This window comes from Aulostomus chinensis, chromosome 9, assembly GCF_037954235.1.
Source record: "Aulostomus chinensis isolate RoL2024-O1b breed Wild chromosome 9, RoL_Achi_v1.0, whole genome shotgun sequence".
Taxonomy (NCBI): Eukaryota; Metazoa; Chordata; class Actinopteri; order Syngnathiformes; family Aulostomidae; genus Aulostomus; species Aulostomus chinensis.
In genome coordinates this window covers 5,926,691-5,932,793 of record NC_141328.1, presented here as the reverse complement: position 1 = coordinate 5,932,793, position 6,103 = coordinate 5,926,691, and positions in this window count along the sequence as shown.

The following is a 6,103-nucleotide window of genomic DNA, read 5'->3' as shown; positions in this document are numbered from 1 at the left end:
TCTCTTTCCGTCTCTGTCTGTATCAAATAGCCCCAGCTAATAAAGAACAGACTTGAATGGGTTGGTTTTCCTCCTCTGCTCCCCGCTGTCCCGCGTCAAGGTGGCTTGGTTCAGGTTTTGGGACGGTACCTCCCCGTGGTTCCCTCAGCAGAAGTGAGCCGGACAGAAGCACACCTGTTTGCAGAGGAGCTGTGCTGTCCCGAACCGCAGCGGTGAAAAATGTCACTTCCTCAAATCATCCGCTGAGGAGCAGTGAGGGGGGCTGTCCTATGCTGAGCGGGTATCTCCCACCTGTGCGTAAAACGCTTTCCACTACAGGAAAAAAAAAAAAAGAAAAGAAAAAAAAGACCACAGTCCTCGCTAAACAACAAAGAACACAGACAAAAGCGAGGAAACAAACGTCGCTCTCAGTTCCTATCGACCTACTTTCTAACAGCCAACACTATTTTCGGATGCGGGGTGCTCAACCCTGAGAAGAAGATGCTCACAATCCGCTCCGATGTGGCCGCATGTCCGATCTACATGCGCCACCTGGGATTGTTTCTGCTGCTCACACCTGTTTGAGTGGGATATGTGCTCGCATTATCCGCTCCGTCTCTCCCGCAACAACCTCATATCTGCATCACACTGCTGAATGACTTTTGAGTCCAAGCCTTGCGGTTCACGTTGCCCAGTCGCAGAGAGAAAATGTCCGATTTGAAGACGTGCAGGCGAAACCATTTTAAGAAAATTCCAGAATACATAATTTAGAAACAACTTTGAGGATCTACATTCAGGTTGGTTATAGACACTCACCAGGCAAACATCCCCTTCAAACATCAAAATATTCAAAAGGCAAAATCCACATACAGTGATTTCATGAAAGCTCATACTTTCCTGCGTTATCGCGCCCTTAGAAGATGCTGCAACTCCGCTGCAGAAGTGTAAATTTGGTCTAAAGAGGATGTCTCTCTTGAGAGGTTTCATTGAAGGTGATTTAAATTCTCAACATCTGGCCTTGAGAAAACATAAAAGCAAGAAGTATGTTTATTATTTCTGTTAAGTCACTTTTATCTATTGAGCTGTAAAAACACTGATGTGAGAAAGAGAACCCCAAAACTACACCCAATCAGGATGGTTATTTGCCTTCTGGGGGTCTTGTGTGTGTAGTTTTGTGCCTGTGTGTGCAGCCAGTGTGTGACTCCTCCTGGCCTGTGCATTATAGGCCCATGCTGGCTGTGGTGACTGCTCCTGTTGCCATGACAGCAGCGCAGCAGTGTCTCCGGCCGTGCGGAGGGTGAGTGGGATGCCCCGTCCTCATGTCTCCATCCTGACTCAGACAACGGAACGCTGGACAAGAAGCCCCACCCCGACTCAATGATGAACACTCCATCAACAGCTCGTCAAATACAGCACAACTGAAGGTGTGTGTGTGTGTGTGTGTGTGTGTGTGTGTGTGTGTGTGTGTGTCTGTCTGTCTGTCTGTGTGTGTCTGTGTGTGTGTGTGTGGCGGATGGTCGAGGCCTTTGTAAGCTGTTTCATTCCATTTCATCATTTGGTTTTGTGTTGTCTTCTCTCAGGACTGGCCTGCATGCAGGATGAGCTCCAGGGCTCCACATCCCTCAGGGGAGGAAACATCTCAACACAGCTTTTATTTTGTAAGGACTCTTTGGTTTGTTGTTTTACAAACTCCTTTCACATGTGGAAAGATGCAAGCATGTAGCTGTAAATATATTTTAGTGGTGGGGGTACATTTACATGGCTTTCACTCAGATTTGAGGAACTGAAGAGGTCGTCTATGACTTCAGAACGCGCCAGCTAACTCTTTTAATCTGCAATAACGACTCAAAAGTTATTCTGTTGCGTTGAGGCATTAGTTGATGTATAACACACACTGATTCTTTTGTGTAGGAAGTTTTCACTACAGAGCACACATACTGTTATTTGTACTGCCAAAGTCAACAAGAAAGCTACTTCTGTTCATGTTGCAGGAAGAAAATCAATGCAGGTAATAATCTAAAAAAAGGGCGAGATTAAAGATGAAACTATAATTTGAATGATTTTGCTTGTCATAAAGAAGCTGGGGTCTATCAGAGAGGCTGCAGCTGATCATCAAGTCTCGAAAACACAATAATAGTTCCTGGCTGAGTGCAATGACAAGCCCATCGGTCCAGTCTGGCTTAAACCTGCAGAGAAAGCTACTATGACAGAAGCTCACCATCTACAAGCCGCACCAATGGTAGGAAATAATATACATGTCTCCTAATAGGACACCTCCCACCTCGGTTGGAAGTGATTTTAGTTTCTAGTTCAGTTTTGACTTTACTGTGGTTTGATGGATAAATCCCTGATAAACTGGTTGGGAATTTACGTCGCCAGCTCCGCAGAGAACCCAGACTGACAGTTCAGCACCATGATGGAGAGAAGTGTTGCCAGATCCCATGAGTGTGTGTCAAGAGAGTCTTTCTGCCACTGCCCCAAAGACGACGACAACAACAACAAAACTGCTAATGTTGTCAACATCTGTCTATTGCCTGCAACAGGAACAGCTTTAAATGGCACTAAAGTGACTCTACAGCAGACTTTTTTTTTTTCCAGCTCTGGATTTGATTGCCACATGTGTGAAGACAAAAGTCTGGATGAACATGGCAGTTTGTTGCTTCTGATCTATGCAAGGAACAAATGGAACTCAGCTTTAAACAGTAACTTACATATCTTGGACCTAATGAACGCTGGGCTCCTCCACTCGCATCATCCATGACTCGCCTTTCGTCATACTGGCTACAGAATCAGCCCTTCTGTCTCCAGTCAGTCTAACTTTACTCAGTCAGCACTGAGTTTGAACAACAGACTGGAGCAAAAGATAGAAAATGCTGTTTTCTATGATAACAAAGAGTAAAGAGGCTCAAGAGATTAAAGTCTGGTGCCTTTTTGACAACGCCCTCTGTGACTTGTACTGGGAATGTGATCATGCTTTTTTTCAGCAGATGAATGAAATCAATGGAGGCATTTTTTTTTTCAAAGCAAGTTTAGGTTTAAATAAACTACGCGCTGTGGTACAGTGGATTAATGAAAAACGTGTCTTGATCGAGGTTTATGTCCGCCTGATTTGTCTGGTTTAATGTTTGGGGTGAGAGTCTGAGCTCAAGATGACCTCTCCCTTCAGGGTGCAGACACAGAACCCCCCACCAGTCTCCTGGAGGGGCGGGGCAGAGGAGAGACCATTAAGTCACAGATACAGGAAATTAATCTTCACTGCATTTTATTGGTTTTTACCTGTTTCTACTGGCAACTACACTACCATCTGTTCTGGCTCTAGCGGTGGTTCTAACCCTGATGGCTGGTATCCTCCTGACCCCTGACCTCTCATATCTCTTATGACCTAATGATCGTGGGATGTCAACTGTGGTTTCCCGTCTTGGATTTGTCTCAATGTAAGGTTGTTGTTTTGGTTTTTTTACACATACAAATCTAGTTACAGTTTAGCAATTAAGCTGGAAAACATCCATCCATCCATCCATCCATCCATCCATCCATCCATTTTCTACCTCTTATCCTGTTAAGGGTCGCGGGGGGGCTGGAGCCTATCCCAGCAGCCTTCGGGCGAGAGGCGGGTTCACCCTGGACAGGTTGCCAGTCCATCTCAGGGCCAACACATAGAGACAGACAACCATTCACACTCACAGTCACACCTACGGTCAATTTAGAGTATCAATCAGCCTCGTCCCCTCTTGATGTCTTTGGACAGTGGGAGGAAGCTGGAGTACCAGAGAGAACCCACACAGGAACAGGGAGAACATGGAGACTCACACAGAAAGATCCCGTGCCGGAGCTGGGTATATACATAAATACATATACATATACATATACATATATATACATATACATAATAAAAACATACATAAAATACATAACAAAAATTGATATCAGATTATATGTGTGTGTATGTGTGTGTGTGTGTGTGTGTGTGTGTGTGTGTGTGTGTGTGTGTGTGTGTGTGTGTGTGTGTGTGTGTGTGTGTGTGTGTGTGTGGAATTACTTCAACCAGTAAATGGCCTAAATATGTCCTCCCTCACTGGACAAAACACACGCCCAGGACAATTAGCTCTGCTGTAACCCACAGATACAGATCATCTGGAAGCACCATCGTCATCTGTGTGGTTCAGCTGTCGGACCTGTAGGCAGGGTCACGGCTCCTCACTCCTAATGAGGCAAAACTGCTCTAATTACTCTCACAATCCCCCACTGAGAGCTTTCCTTTCACCACGAGGTGCACAACTCCTGTCCTGGAGGGCCACAGCAAGGGCTGTCTCACACTGGGCTACGCCACATTCAAAAATAAAACCCCTGCCTTAAATACACAGATGACAGCATTTTCACACCCACCTACTTATTCTTTGACCTGAACCCCACCAAACTGCAGTCTATCTCATTTGGACACCTCCCTGTCCAAACAGAGCAAGCTATGTCCCACTGATTATACATTTGTCCTTACAAAGGCCTTTGGAGGAGTTTCTGAGTTGAATTATCAGAAATAAAAGAGTCATGTTTTCACGCCCTCCTTGGGGATTTAGGTTAGGATATCTTGACCTCTGATTTATTTATTTAACAAGTTTGTAATCTCTCATGTCTCTTGATGTCATGGTGATGTTATACTGTTATAATCCTTCAAAACAAAAGCAATACAATGATGCTAAAAGGTTTTATATTTAGAGTCACATTCAAGTGTATCAAAACAAGTATTCTTATTATTGTCAGTATTTTAATTTTAAGTAAAATACTGTATAAATACTCAAAAGTGTTGTAAATGGGCTTATTTGACTGTATTACAATGTGGTTGATATTAATGTTCTGAACTTTTTAGAACTTGAATTTATTATTTTAATTTAATAATCCAGTTATTTCTTAAAATACATCTTACATAGACCTCTTTTTTCAAATAAATTGATCTTTTTTTTCTTAACTTTCTAGACTTCCTTAACTTTGATGCTTCTTTGTTAACATTTGAAAACTGAAATATAAATACATCCAAAACATATTGATTAAGTGTATTTTCAACCGTTACATCTCATCATTGAATGCAAATGTTGATCATTTTATGTTGGGATATACACATAATGCCAAGTGGCTTAATACAAAATGCATGTGTTTTATATCAAACAAATAACCTGCAGATTAACTTGTGTACTTGTAGAAAAGAAAAGCTAATGCATAAAATACTGTTATGCACGTATACAATCAGCGGTGCCTACCAAGTGCTCTGCTGTGGGGTATTTATACTGCAGATCTGGTTGTAAGAACAATTGTGGAGTATTTGTAGTGTAAACAAACATCTTGTGGTGTAAAACCTTAAACAGAGCTTCAGGGGCAGACGCACATAGAGGAAGGCCGTACGGTAAACTGAGCGGCGAGTGTTGAGTAGCGTGAGCGGCAGAGATGCTGACGGGGGGAGTGATGGTGAATCAGCCTCAGTTAGGGTGACAAGTTTACCCTGCCCGGTCCAGTGTTGATCTCAGAGCGTGATAAAATCTGAGTGACAATCTGACAACTACTGCCTCCTGATGGTGGAGTTGAAAACTGCACCTCCTTTGTGTCCCATCCTGAACCGGACCATCCTACACAAGACCGACTACATGCATGTTCAGTATGGGAAGACAGACATTTTAGATTGAGGTATTTCTATCATAATGTGTAGCCTCTTATTTAAAGGGTTTGCGCAACATGAGAATTGAAAAAAAAAATTCCACTTATCCTCAATATGACTTTCAGTTTGGACATGATCAGCTGCTGCATATTGCTTCCTCTCCAGTTTAATAAATAGTGATTTTAGTGTGTGGAACATTTAGCGTTGACTGAAGACTCAACAGGAATCTCTTTCCAAATAGTCTTGGCCGGATTTCAAATCTGAATATTTCTTCATTTCAAAGTAACTCCAGTGAATATTGTCCTCTGTGATTATCTTGTTACCAGAACATGGTCTCTTGGAAGAGATACTGATTTTTAGAAAGCCTTTAATGTGAGTTAGCAATGTTTTCCATCCATACTGATTGGAGTCACGCCAAAAAGGAATCTTCATGGCTCGGAACCAAAAGGGTTGTCTGATAAAATGTCTTTTTCTTGTCTA